Below are 23,689 nucleotides of genomic sequence, written 5' to 3'. Positions count from 1 at the left end.
TGGCCAACATGAACATCTCTGTCCACTTTAGCTTCTCAGTGGAAATACCCTCTTCGGCAGTTTGACATGTGGTGTCTTGTGACCGATGGCCTAGGGAATGTTGCTCCATCATTGTGAGCTTCTGTTTCCTCAGCAATAATCCCTCCTGCTTCATGTGGGTGATTGGGAGACACTGCACATGAGGTTCCAAGTGCAGTGCCCAGTAAGTGTCAATGCAGTCTTTTCTTTCCCTGTGAACTCCACCCCCCCTCTTCCTCTCGCCAGCCTTGGGGTGCCCATAGCACTCTCCTCTGTGCTTTTGGTAGAGCACCTAGCTCTGACTTAGCACTTAGCCAACTCAGTATTCAGTTGAGTGCAGAGATGAAGGCAGGCAGGCAGGCAGGCAGGCAGATAAAGGGCAAGTAGGAAGTAGTGGGTAAGTAATAAAGTTGGAACATTTTCCCATCTTTGGAAATGAGCTACTGGCACCCTTTGCGCATCAGAGTTGAGCAAATAAATGATTTTGTGTATAACATATGGCTCTAGGTGCTGGGTAGGGTAGGGGAGTTCAGAGGGCCCTTCTAGTCAGTGCTTTCCCCTTACTGACCATCTGTTGGGTGTCCAGTGAACTGGTTCTGTTACTTTCCTCTTGAGATGACAGCGTGGATTTGGAAGACGTAGAGTGCACGTGCAGTGGCACCTGTTCCTGCCAGAGGATTGAGTGTAGGGCGGCTTAAAGGAGCCTGAGTTGAGAAAGAAAGAGAGAGAGAGAGACAGGAGAAAAGTTTGATTAACAGTGAGGGACCCAGTAGGCAGGTAAGGGCTGTCGCTGCCATAACTGCATACCTACCAATTACATACCTGCTATTACAGAGCACTGTGTTAGTTGCTGAGATTGTAAAGTGGAAGGCGCATTTCTTGCGCTCCAGAAATGTTCAATATAGGGAATGGAATTGGGTACAAGCCTGAGAAATATGGAGCACCAACTGTCTGTTTAGCACTGGCAGAAATGTTTTAAGATATATCTAAGAAAGAAATATAATTCTCCAAGGAAACTAAAGTGCAGAGAGAGTAAGAAACTTTGTCTAGGTCACCCTGCAAACATGTAGAACTGGGAGAGGAAGACAGGTTTATCCAGCTCTTGTGGCCTTGTGCTGCTCTCAGGTCTACGAGCGGGGGCACCAGGGCAAGCATGTCGAAGAGAATTCACTTTACAAGGGTTCCTAGGTTTGGTGCCATATGAGTAATGGAGTCCAGAAGAAAAGAGATGTATGGAAGCCTCAGGTAGAAGGGGGAACTTTGCAGAGGGAATAGGTCCTCAAATCGATACTAAAGGCAGAATACAAATCCAATAGGAGAAAGATGGAGGGAGAGACTTTCAGGTGGGAAGAGTCAGATTCTGAGCACAGGTGGGAGGTGGGAAAACCCTCACCTTCTGGGTTTGTGCTATGCAGCGTGGAGTACTGGAGAGAGCACAGTCTGCTCCAAGCTTCCTCACAGTGCAGCGGTAGGCCAGTCACCCAGTCTCCCTAAGCCTCAGTTTCCCTGTCTGTACAATGACTGTGATAATAGCTGCCTCACAGGGCTGTCAAAGACCTGAGACAATGTATTCAAAGCAACTGTTGCCACAAAATCACCAATCTCAGTTAGACCTCAATCTAAATCATGCAGTATCCTATTTCCCCTCTCATAGTATCCTATTTTCCTTTCTGCTTGGAATTGAATCCGTTTTATATCTGTGCGCTTATTTATTGAATGTCTATTTCATGATTATAAATTCCATGAGAACAGGAACAATTCTGCTCTTTTCAACACCATCTCTTTAGTGTCTAGAACAATAGGCACTCAATAAGTCTTTATTAAATGAATGAACACATAAATGTACACATGAATAAATTAACTCACGAATAAATGAACAATTATATCTATATCTGTGCCAGGACTCCAAGAATTGCAGGGAAATTACGTCTTTTCTCTGGTGAGAGGGCAGGCTGCTAAAGCAGGGAGAGCCTTCCACCTTGAATTAATTTTGGTCTATGGTGTAAGTTGGTGCTCGAGTTTCATTTTTTTGCACGTAGCTGTCCAGTTCTCCCAACACCATTTGTTGAAAAGGCTATCTTTACTCCATTTTATGTTATTGCCCCCTTTGTCGAATATTAATTGACTGTAGAGAGTTGGGTTTATTTCTGGGCTCTCTGTTCTATTCCTTTGGTCTATGTGCCTGTTTTTGTGCCAGTACCAGGCTGTTTTGATTACAGTGGCCTTGTAATACAGTTTGATATGAGGTATTGTGATCCCTCCTACTTTGTTCTTCTTTCTCAAAATTGCAGCTGCTATTCGGGGTCTTTTATGGTTCCATATAAATTTTTGAAGTGTTTGTTCTATGTCTGTGAAATATGCCATTGGTACTTTAATAGGTATTGCATTGAATCTATAAATTGCTTTCCTTCTGAGAACGTAGCTGGAGACTCACAGGGCCTCTGCAGGTCATCGGAGAGAGTATCAGGTCTCCTGTCTGCCTCTTGTTGTTGCACGTAACTATCTCCGAGTGGGAAGAAAGTTACACAAACTTGCAGTTCAGCTGGTTCCAGGGTTTCACAACCCAGCTCTTTCTGTCTTGCTTAAATTCGACGTGCTGCTTCACTAGTGTGACTGCTGATGTGCCAAGTGGAAAATGACTCTGCATGATCCCAGGCTGCCTGGCAGTAACCCTGAGTGAATGTCTAGACTCTCCAACGATGCAGTCGTCTAATCCAGGGCAACACAATAAGCCTTTCTGCAGTGTGGGGAGGCGGGTTGGGGAAGGACAGATAAACTAATAATTACTAGGCACTCGATGCATGCATTCTGTGAGTTTCATGACAGAGGTCAGCAGAGAGAACTGGGTGCAGTGGAGGCTATACAGTCCCTACATGAGGCAATGTAAATACAGTTAGATAACTTTACAGCTTTCAGAAATATGATTACATGTATACTTTTATATGAATCTCCCTGAAGCCATAAAAAATGAAAAAGCATGGATGATATTTGCATTGTTATTTGTTTCTAATATATAAGGAAAGTGAGGCAACTGGGGACAGTCCAGGATACAGAGTTGATTTCAGCTGCAGATATGAACTGACTGCCCAGATCTCGTGACTGTCAGTTTAGGGACCTTTCTCTTAGACTGCAGTGTCATGCACTGGCCTTTATATTGGTCTGAGCACGCCTGCATTGTCACAATCCCTCTGCCTTCCATAATGCATTTCCAATGCAGTTCTGTGATGGAGTATCATAACTGAATAAACCAAGGGTAGGCAAGCTAAGACCTATGGGCCACATTGACCCATTGCATATGTTTGTAAATAAAGTTTTATTGGAAAGTCGCCAGGCCCATTTATTTTCTCTTATCTATGGGTGTTTTTGCATTACAAAAGCAGAGTTAAATAGGTGCAACAGAAATTGTATGACTCACAAAGTCTTACATCTTTATTATTTGGTCCTTTATCAAAAACAAGTTTGCCACCCTTAGAATAAATAAATGGAATGGTTCATTCATAATACACAGTGGGTCTTAACTGAAGGGAATGAGAATTGGCTTCAGAATCTCACTTTGGTCACTTAGCTGGATGACTTGAAGCAGTTGTGTATATTCTCTAGTCCTGTTTCTGCACCCATCACCTTATAGAGTGGCTGTACAGCTTCTGTGAGGTAAGGCATGTGTATTATGACAAGGTTTGGTCCCATGTAACAGGAAACACAAAATGAAAGTGCCTTTCAGACTTGAACAGACACTTCTCCAAGGAGGACATACAGAGGATCCAGAGAAACATGAAGAGATGCTCAATATCGCTTGCTATCAGAGAGATGCAAATTAAAACCACAATGAGATACCACTTTACACCGGTGAGAATGGCTATCATAAACAAAGCAATAAACAACAAATGTTGGAGAGGGTGTGGGGAAAAGGGGACTCTAGTCCACTGTTGGTGGGATTACAGACTGGTACAACCATTATGGAAAACAGTATGGAATTTTCTCAGAAAACTAAAATTGGACTTGCCTTTTGATCCAGCAATTCCACTGCTAGGATTGTATCCTAAGAACCCTAAAACACCAGTCCCAAAGAACCTATGCACCCCAATGTTCATAGCAGCACAATTTACAATAGCCAAGAGTTGGAAGCAACCTAGGTGCCCATCAATAAATGACTGGATCAAAAAACTATGGTACATATACACAATGGAATTTTATGCTGCAGAAAGAAAGAAGGAGCTCCTACCTTTTGCAACATCATGGATGGAACTGGAAAGCATTATGCTGAGTGAAATAAGCCAGGTGTTGAAGGACAAATACCATATGATCTCACCTTTAACAGGAAGCTAAACAACAAAACAAACAAGCAAGCAAAATATAACCAAAGACACTGAAATAGAGAACAGGCTGACAGTGACCAGAGGGGAGAGGGGAGGGAATTTCAGGGGAAATACGGGAGGGATTTAAAGGAACATATATAAAGGATACATGGACAACAACTGAGAAGGGTGGAAATAGGAGGGAGGGGGGAGCATGGGGGGCGGGATGGGATGGGAGTAATAGACAGAAAACTGTACTTGAAAAATAATTAAATTAAAAAAATGGGAAAAAATAAAATCAATCAAAAGTGAAAAAAAACAAAACAAAACAAAAACAAAAACAAATAAAACAAGAACAACAAAGAAAAAGAAAGTGCCTTGCAGACAGCAGACCCTTTTTTTCATGTGGAAGTTGCTCCTGGGTGTTGGTTTGATGTCGTGAGGTGTGAGAAACCCAAACCCTTCCACTTCATTGCTTTACTGGGTGTGCCTTTCATCCTTGAGGTTCTCTCTCAGTCCAGTGTGGCTGCTGGCATTCCGGCCACTGTGCGGTTGTTGCTATTACTACTAATGATAGTATGGAAATTAAAGGAAACACACCGAAATGAAGCACAAAAAGCCTGGAAACAGAGACATCCATAAAGACCAGTCAATAAATTGGCATTAATTCAAATTAGCCAAGACGAGATATCCTGCCCTAGTTCATGAGGCAAACAGCATGTTTAATTTATTCCATTTCTGGGGTAAAGTGAGGAAGATGGGGAAACCATGTTTTACCTGTATTCATAATCTAATACTTTACAAAGCATTTCCATGTCTATTACTTCATTTGCTCTTCAAAATATTCTGGAAAGGTAAGATGAAGAGGTCTTAATATTATTATTTCTACTGTACACTATGACTTACACAGGTGCTAAGTAACCAGATTCCAGTACCTCTCATCCTCCCAAAGACAGTTAGATCTTCGGATATTTGTTGGAAATGAATGGCAAACAATCATTGGGTATAACAAAAAAAAAAAAAAAAAAAAAGATCCCAAACCAGGATCCCTAGCAGAATCCCAAACCCGGATTCTGCCTCACTGAGCCAGTACCCTCACCTCTAAGACAAAGTGTGTCTGTTGACTTCTGGGTGTGTTGAGGAGAGCAGACAGTGACTGTAATGCACATGGCACCCAGGCAGGTCATTAAATCACTGTCATTAATTGGGCTTACTTCTCCTATCTGGTGTGTCCTTGAAAAGACACTTCCCTTTACTGCACACGTTAACTTTTCTCGGAAAACAAAAGGCTTTGACTAGGGGTTTGCTAAACTGTCTTCCTTATCTGGAATTTCATCAACCTGGGAACAAGCCTTTTAAAAGGAAACAGCTCAGATAGGAGGGGAGGTTGGAATTCTCCCTCTGGTTACAAGCTACCTGTGTGTCTCAGGACAGGCCAAACATGTTTCTCTCTGCATCTGCAAAACAGTGACAAATAGTATCTAGATTATTGGAAAGGCAAGGATTGTCAGGATAAAATTAGGTAGGTGTGTCCAGGACTCACAGATTATAACTTTTTCAGAGGCAGAGACCCATCTGCTTTGCAGATTTTTAAAAAAGGATCTTATTTATTTATTTTTAGAGAGAGGGGAAGGGAGGGCGGAAGAAAGGGAGAGAAACATCAATGTGTGGTTCCCTCTCATGTGGCCCCCGCTGGGGATCTGGCCTGCAACCCAGGCATGTGCTCTGACTATAGGAATCAAACTGGTGCCCCTTTGGTTCTCAGCCCCGGCGCAATCCCCTGAGCTACACCAGCCAGCGATGCTTTGTAGATTTAAAGACAGTGATACCATTTCAGAAGGTTGGCTGCAGGGTGAGTAAATTCATGTAAAGTATCAGGAACAAGACCTGGCACAAAGTAAGCAATCAACAAACATTTTTATTATCACTTTTTTCACATTCACACACAACAGTCCTGGTGTTCAGTAAATGGTGAAGTGGTTATAAATGCTTTTGCGTAGGTGAGTACCGTGAAACGAGATTCCAGGGCTGGAAATTCTCGGCTGCAGCAGACAAAGCCCCATGCGTGCCTTTTAAAGTACAGTGGCTCCAGAGTTGCCCCAGCGAGGTCGTGCTCCACACCGCCTATCAGCGGGACTCGGCCCAAGACGGCGGCGAACGGGCACGGGCCAATCCCCGGCCGGGTTCGAAGGACCAATCCGAGTGTATTTTACAAGGGCCAAGGCAGGCCGTGGGCGGGGTCCGGTGAGGGGCGGGGCCTCAGTTGCTGTGCGGCTTCCCTCGCCAACCTGCAGAGTCCGCTAACTGAATTGTAATTTCAGATTGGGCAAGTAAGTGATCCTCCTCTCATTCCCACGTGTGCACCCGGGGCTTTTGCGGACGCACGGCGTGCAAGTTAGCCAATCGGAGAGCATACCCGCCGAAGCCTGCCTCCCTTATTCTGTGGTCGCCGCCTTCTCTTCCTGTTCCTGGTCTGGCTGATTAAGTCTTACTCCAGCCGGGCCTTGGTTCCCGAGACGTTGTTGATTCCCGAGACGTTGTTGATTCCCCAGTGTCCTTTCCTGGGTGAGGCATCCGGCCACCCTACGGGAGGGTCGGCTTTTACTGCGTCCCCAAGGCTGCGTATTAGATGTCTGGAATCTGAGGTCCTCTGCTTTCACCGTCCAGTTAACTCTGTTCACTCCCCCTCTCTTCCCCTTTTCCGCATTTTAGGACATTTTCCCAGGCGTTTTTGAGCCTTTGAATTCAACTGGCTACCTTAGGTACAGTAAGGCCTGTGCTGCTTGTAATTATAAACGCTTTCAGCAGCTTGTGATGTTTGAGGTACAGTTGAGATGGTATAATGCTGTTTGGTTACACTTATCCTATATAGGAAAGCCCTGGGGGAAAGCCATCCATTTTTTATTAATTTCCTTTAAGGGATCGACACAATGCAAAACGACGAACTTCCTTAATCATTGGCTATTTGTCACTAAAGCACTTCTGTTTTAATTTTGTCCCTAAATTAAAAGATCAGTCATTAACCAAGAAATGGAAGAGCCATCATCGTCTGGTTAATTTTTAAAATGGGACTTAAGGAGGGAGGACTTGATTATGCATTTGAATTGCAGATCTTCTCTTAGCATGTGGCTGTTATTTAGATAATAGTTTTGCTTTGTTTTGCTTGCTTTTCCTTACATTCCCATAAGCCACCATGTGTATATCCTGATTTTTTACTTTTGAAGTTGCCACCTGGTTTTTCCAGCCTTATCATTTGCTTCCTAGTCTTCTGGAAGTCTGTTAATGAGGTCCTCTGCTTGGCTCTTGGCCTGAGGTCCACCGCCTGGCTCACAGGGACCAGCTGAGGAGAACCTCCTCCTAGTGGGATCCCAGAGGACTGCTATTAAGGATGATTGCAGGAAGTAGACCAGAGAGGGTGAGAAGGTCCTGGAAACTGATTTGAGTGGTAGAAAGGTTGGGAGTCTCCATGGTTCAATTTGGATGTCGAAACATGTGTATTGGGAGGAGGGAATAACCCAAATCGTGATCTGTGTCTTTTTAGATGAAATGAAGTTTACTGGGAGGAGACTGGGCCTTCTGAAAGACAATGTTAATCTTTGCTCTGGGCCTTGTCTTTTCCTAGAATCTGGTTACTTTTCCTTGACCTTTCACTTAGTTCAAATCACAGCCAATTATCAGCTGGTTTTGAAAACAATTTGAGGTCATGAACCTTGCCCTAAAACTCCCAGCCAGAGTGGGGGAACCACCCCACTTCCCATGGGATTTTATGTAATTATTTTCTCCAAATGTACTATAGAGATCATATAACCCCTCTCCTGCCCATCTTTTTATAAGGTGGGATATAGAATCAACCCAGGTGGTGTAAGGGGAGGTCATCTAACCAATGCTTCAGTTCATTCATTTGTTCCCTATTCTTGTGGCACGTGTGAGCCCTGACTGTGGTAGGCTCTGGGAAAGTAAAGACAACAAGATTTAGTTTTTGCTTGAAAGCTTTCACCTAATCTGCTTCTATCTAGTCTGATGAGAGAGATTATATGATAGTGAGATTGGTGCTGTGGCACGGTATGCAGAAGATGCCCAGGGGGTGAGAGAAAGGGAAATGGCCCAATGTGGGCATTTGGGGATAACTTCCTAGAGGAGATAACCAAACTGAGTTACGAAGCCTAGGTGTGAGTGGGATGGAGATGGACAAAGGGGCAAGGACTTGCGTTTATTTGATTTGGGAAGAGCAAGTGCAAAGCTATATTGCACATTGATTAGTATGGCTCATCAGGAAAGGGTGAGGTGGCAATCACCATTAAAAAGGCTGGGTGGGTGAGTCACGATAAGAGAATTTGAAATGTATCTCTCCTGTTTCAGAAAGTTAATTCTGGCTGCAGGGCAAAGGTTGGAGAGAGACTGTTACAATACCAGTGAAAAATGATTAGGATGATAGTTAAGAAATGGAGAGAGATTGAGAGAATAGGGTGGTCAGGAATTAGTCACTGATTGTAGGGGATGAAGAAAGAATGTGGCCGTCATGATATTGTGGGGGAAAGAGGGCATTCTTAACGGGGGTATTTTTGAACAGCTTTATTGACATACAATAAACTACACATTTAAACTGTCTAGCTTGAGAACTTTGATGTAAGTATATACCTGTGAAACTATCATCATAGTCAAGATAAACAATATTGCTAATACCCCCAAAGATTTATTGTGCCCCTTTGGTAAATCCTCCCTCCCTAGTACCACCCTCCCCCCAAGCACCCAGCGATCTACTTTTTTCACCATAGATGAATATTTTTTAGGATTTTGTGGGGTCATATAATGTGTATCTTGTGCGGTGGCTTTTAGTCAATCATCTTGAGATTCATGCATGTTATATGTACATACATGGTTCATTCCTTTTTTTACTGAGTAGTATTTCATTGTTACTATGTTATACTTTGTTTATCCGTTTACCTGTTGGTACTTATTGGGATTATTTGTTGCTTTTTGGCTACTGCAAGTAAAGCTGCTATGATTGTATACACAGACATATATATGCTTTCATTTCTCATGGTTAAGTACCTGGGAGTGGAATAGCTAGTTCATGTGTGAGGTGTATATTTAACTTTTTAAGAAACAGTCACTTGTATTTCAGAGTGTTTGTGCCATTTTGCCTTCTCCTTGGCCATGTGTGAAACTCCCAGTCGCTCCAACACTCTGTGTCCTCACTGTTTAATTTTAGCCATTCTAATGTGGAATCCTGTCATGCAGTTTTAATGTGTATTTCCCTAATGACTAATAATTTCAAGCTTCTTGTATGTTCTCATTATAAGTCCTCTGTCACATTGCAGTCTTTTCATTTTCTTAACTGTGTTTTGAAAAGCACAGTTGTTAATTTTGATGAGGTCTGTTTTATCAGTTTATTCTTTTATGGATGATGGTTTTGGTGTTGTATCTAAGAAATCATGCCTAGCTTGAGTCTCAAATATTTTCTCCTGTTTTTTCAAGCTTTATTGTTTTCCGGTTTTACATTAAATCCATGATTCATTTTAAGTTAAGTTAATCTGTAGCATCAGATGTAGAACATCTTGCTTATTTATTTATTCATTCATTTTTCGTATCAGTTGTTCAGGATCATTTGCTGAAAAGCAAATCCTTTTCCAATTAAACTGCCTTTGCACCTTTGATCAAAATACATTTACCATGTATATACGTGGGCCTATTTCTGATTGTTTTACTCACTTCTGTGGAGCTTTTTGTCTACTTTAATACCAATAACCACAAAGTCTTGATGAGTATAGTTTTATAATAAGTACTAAAGTCAAGTAATATTAGTCCTTCAACCTTGTTTTATTTTTAAAGTTGTTTTGTTTATGGTGGGTCTAATATATTTCCACATTAATTTTACAGTCATGTTGTCAATTTCAAAATAAAGGACTGCTTAGATTTTGATTGGACTTTTGTTAAATATATACATTAATTTGGAGGGGAAATCGGTATGTTAAATATTGACTCTTCTGATATGGACACAGTGTATCTCTTGATTTATTTAGGTCTTCCTTAATATCAGCGACGTTTGGTAGCTTTTAGTATATAGGTCTTGAACGTCTCTGTCAGATTATCTGTAGGTATTTTATGTATTTTTTTCTGTAAATGATACTTTCTTTTAAAGTTTCACTTTTTAGTTGTTTTTTGCTAGATGTATGTTGATCATGTATCCTACCATCTTGCTAAACTACTTGTCAGTTCCTTTAGCTTTTTCATAGACGGTATCATATTTTCTGTGGAGGTAATCATGTTCTCTGTAAATAAGCACAGTTTTACTTCTCGCTGTCAGTGCGGATGCCTTGTATCCCCTTTCCTTGCTATAGTGCACTGGTTAGAAGCATTTTTAAAAAATCATGAACTATGATGTTTGAAGTAGGTGGTTTATTCTTTCTAGAAGCCATTTTAGGAAGGGCTTTAGGAAGATTTAGGAAGTTGCATTCTGTTCCTACTTTCTTGAGAGGTATTGTTTTTTTTGGTATTTGTTTTTAAATGGACAATGGATGTTGTATTTTGTCCGTTTTTCAGTTTTTTTTTCTATAACTTTTGAGATTATCTTTTAAATTCTTAATATGATGAGTTATTGGGCTTGCCAAAAAGTCCATTTAGTTTTTTCCTGCAAAATAAAAGACACATTTTTTTATTTTCACCAATAACTTTATTGGTTTTGATATTTTGAGTATGTTAGCTATCTCCTGTTATTGGCTTCTAGCGGGTAGAGGCCAGGGGTGCTGCTAAACATCTTCCATGCATGAGACAGTCCCACAGCAAAGAATTATTTGGCCAAAATGTCAGAGTACCAAGAAGTTCTGCAAATAACTTTTGACGTTTGATCAGTCACAGCACCTTCTCCATACACTGCACAAGTCTTTTTTTTTTTTTGCATTGCAGTTGTGTTTTTACCTTTCTTGAAATAATAAAGCATAATATGCCAAAAATGTGCATTTTCTTCCATCTTCAGTATTAAAATGGCTGCACAAAAATTCACCAATTTTTATGGTTTTTTAAAAATATGCACTGATGTGACAACTGTCACAATACAATTGAACAAAATTGTTTCAAGTGAAGTTAGAGACAACTAAGCACTACTAGAGCCATCATACTAAAAAACTAAACAAACTTTTTGGCCAACCCAATATCATCATTGATTTTTTTTTTTTCGCGTATTAAACTGATAGTGTATTCCTAAGGTAAATCCCATTAGGTCTTTTTATATTTTGTTGGATTCTATTAGGTAAAATTTTAAGAATTTTTGCATCTCTGTGAATAATGGGTATTGATTTATAGTTTTCCTTGTATTGTCTTCTTAAGTTTTGATTATCAGGGTAATTCTGGTCGCAGAGAAGGAGCTGGGAGGCATTNTGATTTTATTTTTTTTTTTTTGCGTATTAAACTGATAGTGTATTCCTGAGGTAAATCCCATTAGGTCTTTTTATATTTTGTTGGATTCTATTTGGTAAAATTTTAAGAATTTTTGCATCTCTGTGAATAATGGGTATTGATTTATAGTTTTCCTTGTATTGTCTTCTTAAGTTTTGATTATCAGGGTAATTCTGGTCGCAGAGAAGGAGCTGGGAGGCATTTCCTCCACTTCAATATTTGGAAAAGATTTGTGTAGAATTAACTGATTTCTTCTTTGTATGTTTTGTGGAATTTACCAGTGAAGCCATCTCAGCCTGGGATAGTTTTGTTCCTGGGGAGGGGAAAGTCGGTTGTTTGAATGGTAGAGGACTGTTCAGAGTGTGTTTCTTCTTGAATGAGGTTTGATAGTTTGTGTATGTTAAGGTATTTGTACATATCATGTAAGTTGCTGAAAGTATTCCCCTGTGATCACTTTAATATCTGTAGAATCTGTTGGGATTGCATCTCCCTCATTTCTAATGTTGGTTTTTCATGATTTTTTCCTTTATTTTACTGATACTTCTGGCCAGACATGTATCAATTTTATTGATCCTCTCAAAGAACCAGCTTTTGGTTTCACTTATTTTCTCTGTTGCTTTTGTTTTTTAATTTATTGGTTTCTGCTCTGAAATTTATTATATCCTTTCTTCCACCTCCTTAGGTTTCTTTCATTCTTTCTAGTTTCTTACTGTAGATGATGATGCCATGTGTTTGAGACTGCTTTCCTAACACAGGCATTTGATATCACACATTTCTAAGTACTGCTTCAGCTTAATCCTACCACTTTTGCTATTTTTTATTTAGTAAAAGTCTTTTTAGGTTTTTTTTTGTAATTTTTAGTCAATGGATTATATAGAACTTTGTTATTCAGTTTCCAAATATTTGAGGACTTTCCACATATCTTTCTGTTATTGATTTATAATTTAATTTCATGTGGTCACAGAACATACTTTGTATGACTTGAATCCTTTTAACTTTTTGAGACTATTTTATGGCCCAGAATATGGTCTGTCTCAATAACTGTTCCAAGTGCACTTTAAAAAAATGTGTTTTTTCTCTTATTAGTTAGAGTGCTTTTTATAAATACATGCCTATAAGTTCATCTTTATTGACTGCCAGTTATTCTATCAATAATTGAGAGGGGGTATTGAAACCTCTCATGATAATTGTGGCTATATGCATTTCTCCTTGAAGTGCTATCAGATTTTGTTTGATATATTCTGATATACTGTTATTACGTGCATTTGAATATGATGGTTAGGTTTTCTTGGTGAATCATCTCCTTTATTATTTCATAATTTCTGATAATATTATTTGCTCTAAAACCTACTTAGTCATTTTTCCTGGTAATATTTGTGCTCTAAAATGTACTTAGTATGATACTAATGTGGCTGTTCCAGTTTTCTTTTGATGGCCGTTTTATGTGATATCTCTTTCCTCCTTTTACACTTTAACCTATTTGTATCCTTCTATTTAAAGTGGGTTTCTTAGAGGCAGCATATAGTTAGATTGGATAACAAGGCAAGGCCTGACAGTTCCTGCCTTTTCTTTGGGGTGTTTAGACGATATTTAATGTAATTATTTATATGATTCAGTTAAATATACCCTCTTGCCCCCACCCCCACCCTTGTTTTGTCCCATCTGTTCTTTGTCCCCCCCCCTCCTTTTCTGCCTTTCGGCTTAATTTTTTTGGATAATTTCACTCTTTCTTTTGTGTTGGTTAATTAGGTATAACTAATTTGGGGTATCATTTTAGTGGTTGCTTTGTGGTTTATAGTTATACGTCTTTAATGTATCAGAGTCTATGTTTGAATGGAATTACACCACTCCACGTAGGTTTCATTTAAGAACCGTACAGCAATAGATTTATAGTTCTTACCTCCTAGCCTTTGTGCTTCTGTTGCTGCATGTTGTACATTTTATTTTGACTTATGTTTAAACCCTGCGATACATGCTTATTTTAGTTTTAAGCAGTCAATTATCTTTTTAAGACAGATAATTTTTAAAAATTCTTTTATGTGCTCACAGTGTTACCCTTGCAGTCTTCCTTACCTTCTATAGACCCAGGTTTCCATGTGATAGTTTCCTCTCTTCCTCTTACGGTGCAGTTCTGCTCCTGATGAACTTTTTAATCTTTTGCTGGGAAAAATCTTTATTTTAGCTTCAACTTTGAAAGATTTGCTTTTCCCACATGGTAAATAATTCTAGATATAAAGTTTTTTCTTTTGGTAGTTCAGAGACCTTTCTTCTGTGTGTCCTAGCTTGCATTATTCTAATTTTTTCTTTTGTGAATAATGCCCCTCTCCTTCTTTCTCCCCCAGGTGCTTTTAAGGTTTTCTCTTTATTACTGCTTTTGAACAACTTGATTATGATGTTTCTTGGTTTAGCTTAGTTTTCTGTATATTCCTAGGTACTCGTGAATCTGTGGATTTGTAGTTTCACCGTCTGGGAAATTTGTGCCCATTATGTCTTCAAATATTTCTCCTGACACCTTCTTTCTCTTCTTCTGAGATTCCCATTTCATATATATTAGGCCACTTGAAGTTTTTCCCTAGCTCACTGATGCTCTATTTATTTTTTTTAATCTTTTTTTCTCTCACTTATATTTTGAAAGGCAGCTATGCTCACCACTATACCACCAACGCTAACTCTCACTTATATTTTGGATAGTTTCTATTAAAATGTCTTGAATGTCACTCATCTTTTCTTCTCTGTTTTTTAATCCCATAGTCAGTTTTTCGTATCAGATATTCTAGGTTTTATTTCTAGAATTTTGACTTGAGTCTTTTAAAATATTTTCCGCCTGAACTTAGTTCAGTCTTTTCTCTAGCTTTCTGACGATATGAAATCCAGTTGTGATAGCTGTTTGTAATGGCAGTGTCCACTAATTCTAACACATGTGTCAATTCTAGGCCAGTATCTGTTGATTTTCCTTGTTTCGGGTAGTCTTTTCTTGCTTTGCATGCCTGGTGATTTTTGATTGAAGGCCAGACATTGTGTATTTTACCTGGTTTGGTACTTGATAGTTTGTATTTCTGTAAGTATACTTGTGTACAAGTTATTTGGAAACAATTTGCTCCTTTTGATTCTTGTTTTAAGCTTTGGTAGGTGGGACCAGAGTTAATTATTCTTCACTATTGAGGTAAAAAAACACCCTCCAAAACCCTTGCATACTTTACCCAGTGCCCTGGTAGTTATGAGGTTTTCCGTCTGGTTCTTGTAAATAGGCTCTATTCCTGGTCCTCTGTGGAGTTCACTGATTGTTCAAACATACTTTGGGGTATTTCTGGCTCAGAGAGTTTCCTCACATGCATACAGCGATTGGCCCTCTTTTAATACTTGAGGAGTGCCCTTCGCAGATCTTGGGTGTTCCCCTGTTGCACGCCTTGCCCCTCTGTTGTACTCTGCCTTAGGTGACGTAGCCCCTGGTTCTGCACAGATTGCTAACTCGGTCTCCTCAGCCCAAGGATACTGCAGGGCTTGGCTTGGGGCTCAGGCAAGAAGCTTGAACAGCAGTTTCAGAATACCCCTCCACCCGCCCCCAATCCCTCTGGGATCACTGCGCTTTGTTGCCTCGTTTCCAATGTCCTAAGAACCTTTGTTTGCTAGTTTGGGTTTGTTTTGAAGTTGTTTTAGGTGGTGGTGGTGGGAGAGGGGTCGAGAGTAAATATGGTTCCTGTTACCACATCTTGGCTTAAAGTGGAAGTCTTCAACGGGAGTTTTTAAAGAAAATGTAAAGAAAGGGCTACTTGAGGATGTGAGGAAGGGATTTTGAGGTAACTGGGCGCCAGTCATGATGGGACCTTTTTTGCCACTTGAGGCCTGGAAAAGACATAGTGAAGGAAGTTTTCTCAGAAGAAAACATAAGACGCCCTCATATTAGGCTAATTTTCAATAAAGAAACTATTTAGAAAGACGGGGGCAGCCTGAATCACTGTGGCAGGTTTGTTATATTCCTGTACTTCACGGGGCAAGGGGAGGGGTGGTTACTGACCAAAAAGGAGAAATCATGGGAAGGAGGCCGCCTTGAGAGGGTCTGTTAACCTTAGTTTAAGAGGTGCAACAAATTCAAGGCCAGTCCACAGGAAGCAGGTCCCAACCTCACTCTCTTTCTCCTTTGAGGCTTCTGCTAAGGCTTGCCATTGGCCAAAGTCAATGAGAAGACAGGGTTAGAGAGCCTTGGAGACCCAGACTATTGTCCACAGGACACAGAACATCAGAGAAGGATTGAGGATGGATATGTGGTAGAGGAGGGGCAAATGGGGATAACGTGCGCAAGGAGTCACTGATAACCTCTAGTTTTCTGGCTATCATATCCGAGTGGCTGGGGGTGCCAAGCACTGAGCTAGAAGAGAAGGAATAATAATACGTTTCGGGAAAAGAAGATCTGACATGCAAGAGAGACATGATGAGATTTCCTTCTCTGACCAGGCCTGTTTCCCCCTGGAGGCTCCCCTAACCCCCTGTTTATCATCTTCAATTGTTTAGAACAACTTTATCATTCAGGATGAGGAATGAAGCAGAGTTCGTGTGGGAGGTACATATGCGATGATTTATGTGTGGGGTGTGTCTAGGGAGAGTGGGGAAGTCAGGTAGAAACCATTCAGCCCAAATGCATTAACCAGTCCCTTGGCCATCTGGATTTGGGGCTGAGCAACAGTGAAATCTGTTGCAGACGGGGCTGAGAGCAGAGTAGCTGGAATTCTGCTAAACTGACCATGGGGTGGAGAGGTTATGAAAGGACTCAGTAACTGATTGGATATGGGGAATGAAAGTTGAGAAGAAGACAAAGTCTGTAAAGTCAAGAACGATTCAGGCAGAGTAAGTCCGGTGTCATTTACCAGATTTTTTGATTGTAGAATTCTGTGGCTAAATGAGGCCGTCGTTAAGATGTTTAATGGTCATCATGTGACGTAGCGGAAGGAGGGGAGGACTGTGGTCCCGCTCTGCTTTTCATTGGCTCTGGGAGGTTGGGCAAGTGACCTGCCTGCACAGACCTCAGTTACCGCAGCCGTAAGCGGTGGACCCCTCCGTGGTTGTTGGGGGCACTTGCGAGGCCATCTACCAAGTCACTCGTGCCATGCCTCCTGGCACAGAGTCAATGCTCCTGAGAAATGTATCGATCCACGATGAGAAGTGGCTCAAAATAGAAGTACATTTAGGAAACGTTTGGATTCATGTGAAAGTACATATTGAGGAAATACAGGTAATAATACATTTTTAATGATCTCTTAAGGGAAGAGTAGGGTATTGGAGGGGGCCTACCACAAAGTCCCCCATCAAAGACAGTTTGGGAAGACCCCGTTGCTCCCTTTACCTTTTCTTCTGAACAGATTGTTCTGATGTTAGTGTGTAGGTTAGATACTGGGCTGGGTGGGCCACTGGTTTGCCCCACCACCTGTTGTATCTGGAGGGCCTTCAGGAAGGTAGAGAAGGCCTTCTGTGTGCTTACCTGTGCTGTTAGCCCAAACTTGCTGTGTCTCCACACAGTATCACCTGAAAACATGGGTGTGTCAAGACCCTTTTTGTTAAATATGTCAAATGCCCGTTACCCCCTTCCTATCTTGTTATTTTTTTAAAAAGCAATGGCATAGAGGAACAACAGTTTAAGGAACTGGAAATATACAGCACAGAGGAGAGAAGACTCAGTAGGAGATTGTGGGAGTCTTCAAACATTTAAAGGGGCAGCTCACCTAAAAGGGATCAGATGGTTCGGATGATCCCAGGGTACACAAGCGAGGACTAGTGGGTGGGAGCCGTACAAAGCAGAGTCTGACTCACTACAAGGGAGAGATCTGTGATTACAGTAATAGCTGTTCATTGTGAACATTCAAACAGCACGAGAAAGTTAAAAATCGCCCTCCCCACTCCCACTGCATTACTTTTCTGGGCAGGTGTTTGCGTATTCTTCCTGAAATCTGGTATGTTGGGTCTTCATACCGCGCAGTGGTTCTCAAACTTTCACATTTTCAGGACCAGCTGGAGGGCCTGAGCTGCACTCCCAGAGTTTGTGAATCAACAGATCTGAGCAGGAGCCGGCGAGTTTGCATTTCTGACAGTTAGTTCCCTTGTGGTCCTGATGCTGTTCTTCCTGAGACCACGCTTTGAGAACCACTGATACTCTGTCCTCTTTTAAGAAATGATATATATGGGGTCTAGGAACTTGCTTTTACCTAGTATAGTTAGCATTTTTCCTTAGTCCTTCTCATTGTTTGTAACAGTTGCTTATGTCCCCTATTAATAAACATTTAAATTAAATCCAGGGTTTTATGAATGTGCTCTTGTCTTTACAAAAAATGTTGTAATGGACTTTCTTTGTATATATTTCTTAGGTGAGACAGTCTACACATTCTTAGACGTTAAGCTCTTAAGTAAAAACGTAGATTTTGAAAGTGGATGAATATTGATAAATTTTTCCTAAAGAAGATTCAGCCAATTACTATCCACTAAAAGTATATGAAACTGTCTATTTTCCCACACTCTTACCAGAAGTACTACCAACAATTCTAATTTTTGCCAATTTATTGTAAAATTGTGTCTCAACATTGTTTTGATTTGTATTTCCTACATTGTTTGTGAGGGGAAAGGCTCATTTGTATTTATCACATTTCTTTTTCTGTGAACAGCAGGTTTTTTTATTCTTTGCATCACAAGGAGCAGTATGAATAAAGGTGCCAAACCTTTATTCGAGGGGTTCCTGTAGTTTTACAGAGTTGAAGTATCAGGGGGTTTTGATCAGGGAGGGAGGGAGGGAGAGAGGGTTCAAGGTGCAGGCAGGGGCAGGGCCAGGGCTTTGAGGTCCTTACGGGCCGGATGAAGAGTGTGGGCTTCATTTGGGCAGACACAGCACTGGTGGTGGTTAAACTTGAACTGTAGCACTTGGTAATTTTGACAGAGAATGTTTGTGGCGTGGCGGACTGTCCAGTTCTCCAAGTCTAATGTTTAACCTCCAAATAACTTGTTCTTTAGCCTTTCACCTTGGGCCTTAAGGGCGTTTGGCCATGCTTCATAAACAGGTAAACACAAGAAGGGCCCAACCCTCAGCCAGCCTCCGGAGGGCCTTGCCCTTGAGGACGGCCGGGGTTTCACAGGACTGTGCGGGCAGTGGATTCTGTTGTTCTTCCTAATACTGCTCCGAGCCCTTCCTGACAGCAGTCATTAAGGTCGGTGGCTTTTTCTGTTCTTCTAATTTGAGTGGCTTTCTGGGAAAAGCTGTGGATTTCAGCCAGTGTGCTAATGTTGATGGCATTGCTTTGAAGGTCTGGTTAGTTCCGTAGAAAAACATTTCGTAGTTAACTCTATCAGCCAATCAACAGCAGCCCCTTGGAGAAGAAAATGACAAGAGGGAAAGAAAAGACATATACAGGGATACAGGGTGGGGCAAAAGTAGGTTTACAGTTGTTCATATGGAAAATAAGACAATAATGAATAAATAATAAAACAAGAATAAACTTCTATGTACTCACAACTGTCTCACGCTGTCTGTTTACATTATTCAGAATTCAAAGACAGGTCAGGGACTCATGTTTCTAAAAGAAGAGTCTGTTTGCTTATAATATTTCCTGTTACAGGCTTAGCTTTGTAAGTGGCATATTGGGCTTGAAATATAATAACTGGGTGTTTAGAATCAGGCCAGCAGCCCTCGCTCTCAATGTGCCTGTTGGGCCGTTTTTCTGTTTCCAGGGTCCTGGCACGAGAGTGCAACCATCACGTTCCAACTTCGGCTTTTGGTGGACTCAGGGTCCGTGACTCGGACAAGGGGCTCGCTCTCCAGCTTCCCTCTGGCCTCCACACGTGTGCCCACGGGAGGGGAGCCCTCAGTCCAGGAGGGAGGTTGTGTTAGGAGAGGAGCGTGGTGCTTTACACAGAAGAGAGGTTTGCTGATCCTGCTTCTCGAACCCTCCATGGACAGAGGGTCCTTAGAGGCCTTTTATTTTTAGAGGTATTTGACTATTTTATACATTAACGATCTTCCCCTCCCTCACAACCCCGAAATTCCCCTGCTACTACGTGACAGTACACTGTGCTTGTCTGTGGGGACAGTGACGCAGGGGGCAGAGTGTTCCCAGTTAATACCAGTGTTTCTCTCGGCAGCATTCGTAGTGACGTAAGGTAGTCTTCATTAATCAGAGCACAGAGAGGGCGTTCGCAGTGATCGAGTGACTGTGAAGGTCTCACAGGATAACACACTGGGAAGGGTATTCTGAGTGTGTCCAGGAGCAAGGCAGCTCGGTCAGTTTGAGAATCCAAGTCATTTGACGGTTAGTAGCAAGAGTCCTGCTCTGACTCCGACTGACCTGAATTTGAATATGGCCTCCTTCCTCTTTGGGCTTTGTGACCATCAGTTGGGTATCAGTCCTCTTGGAATGTCAGTGTCCTCACCTGTCCGTGGGAGAAACAGCACATAGCACATACTCTGTAAATGTGGCTTCCTTTCTCCCTTTCCCTGCGAGGAGGGTACCTAGGTATGGCATCACAAAGGGCTTGGAACGCAGTATAACGAGTAAGCAGGGTTTTCTAAAGGGGAGGACGGGAGATTCAGAGTTTACTTTGCTTCCAGGTGGTGTTTGCTGTTGGACTTGGGGGTTGTTACTTGAGAAGTCAGATTTCCTACCCATGATTTCTTTAGGACCTGTACTGTGCACTTGGCCTTAGCATGGTGGGATTTTGTATTTTCTTGGTGTTGGCTGCTGTGGTGTTGCCTTGTTGCTCTTGGAGGGTGACGGTGTTTGGCCACCATCCAGGACTGGCTCTGTTTTGACCCTTGTGGCTGTCACATGGTGACACAGCTATGGGGATTTGGCGAATGCTGACTTTTTTGCCTTTTGGAATCCAACTTTGAATTCAAAAGGAGAGCCAACCTTTCTATTGTCTGATTTCACACCATATGCCTCCTTTAATTGTCTTGTGTTTATCTTTAAATATGGGCTCAGTGAAAGGATGAAGGTTTCAATATCCTGAAAAATACTGAGTTTCTGATTTCTGGTTGGGAACGTGATGGAAACAGTACATCGGCGCATCTTTTACCAACGATCGTGTCTGCCTCTGTTGGAGAAAGGTAGACTTGGAAAAGGATGCTTGGCCCCAAGAGTATGGCTAGGGTCCTGGTGGTACCCTGAAGCCAGCACTGCGGTTTCACTAGGTGCACTAGGTTTCACTTGTAATGCATTAACTAAGAACAACTCACGGCATCACCATTTGATTTTCAAAAATCAAATTCTTACACTAAATGATGATCAATTCTTTAAAACTCTTTAAGAGAGTATATATTTTTTACCTTCCTCTTCCTAGTGTCCTGGCACAGAGAAAGGACTTAATATTTGTTTTGTTTGCTGGAATTTGAGCTGTAGGATGTGGTGAGAACACTTATGTATGGAGAACGCATGTTAAGAGATTCCAGGTGTCCAGAAGTGATTTGGTGTTGGGAGGGAAGGTTGGCACGTAATTCTAGTCCAACCTTCCACTGGCACGTCCCTAGTCCACTGGACTAGGGATTTCAGTTATATAATCTCAGTTAACCTTTTAGATAATACAATGACAAGATAGCCTTTCACTTTAAGAGGAAAAGCACCTGTCAGCAAGCTGTACCTTTTCTCCCATGTGTATTGTTGATAAAGCCAATAAGAGAGCCAAATGACCCCTTTCTTTCCATCGTAAGCTTTTTCACCATCTCAGAGCCTGTGAGATTTGTTTAAAGTGGTATTTAGTTCCTTGTGTTTAAGAAGACTGAAATGGACAAACACACATATTGCTTATCTTTTTCTTCCCAAACTTACCAACCCTGATTTTAATATAACTAAATTAAGTTGTGAAGGACTCATGTACATGAGCTCCCAGAAAAGTCCGAAGATCAAAGTTGAAAGAGGATATTGAGCTCCCTCCCAGATCTCTGGGACGCGGTGTCTGTGGACACAGCCACCAGACTTATCCCGGAGGAGTGGCTCTTTAAGGAACAGGACCAAAGGTAAGCGCATCATCTCTGGAGGTTTGTACTTAGGAAACAATATTATCACTATTAGGTCATTTGGGGGAAAGAAGGAGGAAAAATAAGAGAACAATCCCTCAATGATTGGTTTTCGACACAGCGTTTGTAGCGTTGACCCCCTTCTTAGAACTGCTGCGACACTTTCGCAGAGCACAGACTCGCATGTCCAGCGCCCTCTTTCCTTGTTTCACACTGCATTCGAGCAGCTTGCACGTTTGTGGAAGAATCGGCCGTGAAGTCTGTGGTTTCCTGTGGCACATTTCTAATAATATTTATACAGGCTCTTATTTAATGACCCGTATAAATATTTGTCCTAAGAGCCATCTTTTGATGATGAGTAAGGGCTAAACATCAGTGCCGTCCATGCTGGGGGCTTGAGCAGGAGGCTTTTCTGCCCTTTAAGCGTCTTGTGGGCTGAGAAGTTAGGAATGGCTCAGGACTCGGGTGCAGCGCGGCTTGAGTTTCTCTGCAGTATTTTTCTTTTTTTTTTCGGCACCAGCTGTCCATGTCTTCTTTTCTCTTTGCCTGACCACCCTCCCCAGGTCCCTATCAGTTTTTCTTTTTAGAGTATTCATCTTTGCCTGAAAAGAATAAGTCCTGGGGAGGCTCCTAAGCCTCCCTAAGTCCTGCTTTGGAACGCCTCACTGACTCAGCTGCAAATCCCAGCTCCCCTCCTTCTATGCTCTGTGTTATCTCTGAGAACCTCAGTCTCCTTTACTGGGAAACGGGCTCATGCTGCCTCCTTCATGGTTGTTAGAAGAATGAAATGAAATCATGTGGGTGGTTTGCAGAACAGAGCTTAATAAACGCCAGTTGTTGCTGCATTTGTTGTTGATACTGTCATTGAAGAAGTCACCAAAGGATTCAGCTTTCAGTTTCAGGCTGGCATTGTGGAAAGAGCCCTGAGACTTGCTGTAAGTGGGGGCTGGGGTTCAACTCTGGATGCTGCTGTTTACTGTTCCTGTGACTTGTGGCAAGTGTTCCCGTTCCACTGAGGTGTAAAGTGGGGATAGATTTACCAACTTCATTGGGTTTTAATCAGAAGAGGTTAACACATTGGAAGTGCCAGACACACAGCAGGATCCTAATCCTTTTTAAAAAAAAATTAGAAAAGGGAATGTTTTCCATCCGCAGTGGCTTTATTTTTAGAGCCCAAGAGGCACTGCAATATAGTTTGGAGCCCCGGGTGCAGCAGACAGTACTTGTGACCCGGGAACAAAGGGCACAGAGCGGGGAGGCAAGGAAACCCTCTGGCGGAGTTTTTGGGACTCATGGGGTTGAATTTCAGGGAACCTGCCCAAGGGCTTGAACTTTCCTGCTTCCCTGCTTTCAGGGTCAGGGTCTGGAAACAATCAAAAGAGATCACTTAAAACTATAATAATGGAAAACGTGGTGAACCTGAAATACTTAATTAGGATCTGTTTCTTAGAAAAATATGAACTGGGAGGTGTGTGCGAGGCTGGGAAGGTACGATGCCCTTGTTCCGCTGGGTTCGACTTTTCCTGATCCATGCCTTGGTCGTAGGGTCTGGAAGCGAGTGGTTTGCCGGAGAGAGGCAGTGCGGTGTTTGGGAAGGGTCTGTCTCTGAAGGTGGGCACCTGAGTTCTGAGTTGGCCTGTCTCAGACAAAGTGGGCAGGGCCACCCATCAGAGTCCTGGGCCAACAGACGTTTGGTCCACGGAGGGGTGTCGGGCAGCGTGGACTCCCCAGCAAACTGTTGGGGACTATGGAGCTAGAGGGAACTGGGTCTCTCTCAGCTCTTAGCACTTATTAGTTACATGACACACTGGAGTAATTTGCCTTCCCTGTCTAGGACTCATTTTCCTCATCAGGTTATCTTCAAGGGTTAATGTCGATTTAAAGTGGTAACCCAAGCAAGCTGCCTAGTGGTGCCTCAGACCCACAGTAAACATGGTACCTTTGATTTTTTTTCCCTAAGAATAGGTGTTAAAGGTACTACTGGGTCTGACTGGTC

At 41.9% G+C, this 23,689-nt stretch overlaps 1 protein-coding gene across 11 annotated transcripts in view; it reads left to right on the top strand.

Moving 5' to 3' along the window:
* The first annotated feature begins 6,584 nt into the window (after positions 1–6,584).
* The window catches only part of FGGY (FGGY carbohydrate kinase domain containing), a 399,534-nt gene continuing 382,429 nt past the window's right edge, over positions 6,585–23,689 (top strand). For 2 of the 11 annotated variants that reach the window (XM_037043135.1, XM_037043137.1), the window contains exon 1: positions 18,740–18,892. The gene's annotated coding sequence lies outside the window, so the exon portion shown is untranslated. Of the gene's footprint in view, positions 6,644–6,768; positions 6,879–18,738; positions 18,893–19,383; positions 19,479–19,553; positions 19,672–21,560; positions 21,694–23,689 lie in introns of those variants that run through there. The other 9 variants (XM_037043136.1, XM_037043131.1, XM_037043133.1 and 6 more) reach the window with 8 other exon arrangements.

The sequence above is a fragment of the Sturnira hondurensis genome, unplaced genomic scaffold, assembly GCF_014824575.4.
Source record: "Sturnira hondurensis isolate 20B ecotype Veracruz unplaced genomic scaffold, ASM1482457v3 Scaffold0004068, whole genome shotgun sequence".
Classification (NCBI taxonomy): Eukaryota; Metazoa; Chordata; class Mammalia; order Chiroptera; family Phyllostomidae; genus Sturnira; species Sturnira hondurensis.
The sequence above is the reverse complement of the archived record's forward strand: the minus strand, read 5'-3'. Positions and strand labels throughout refer to the sequence as shown.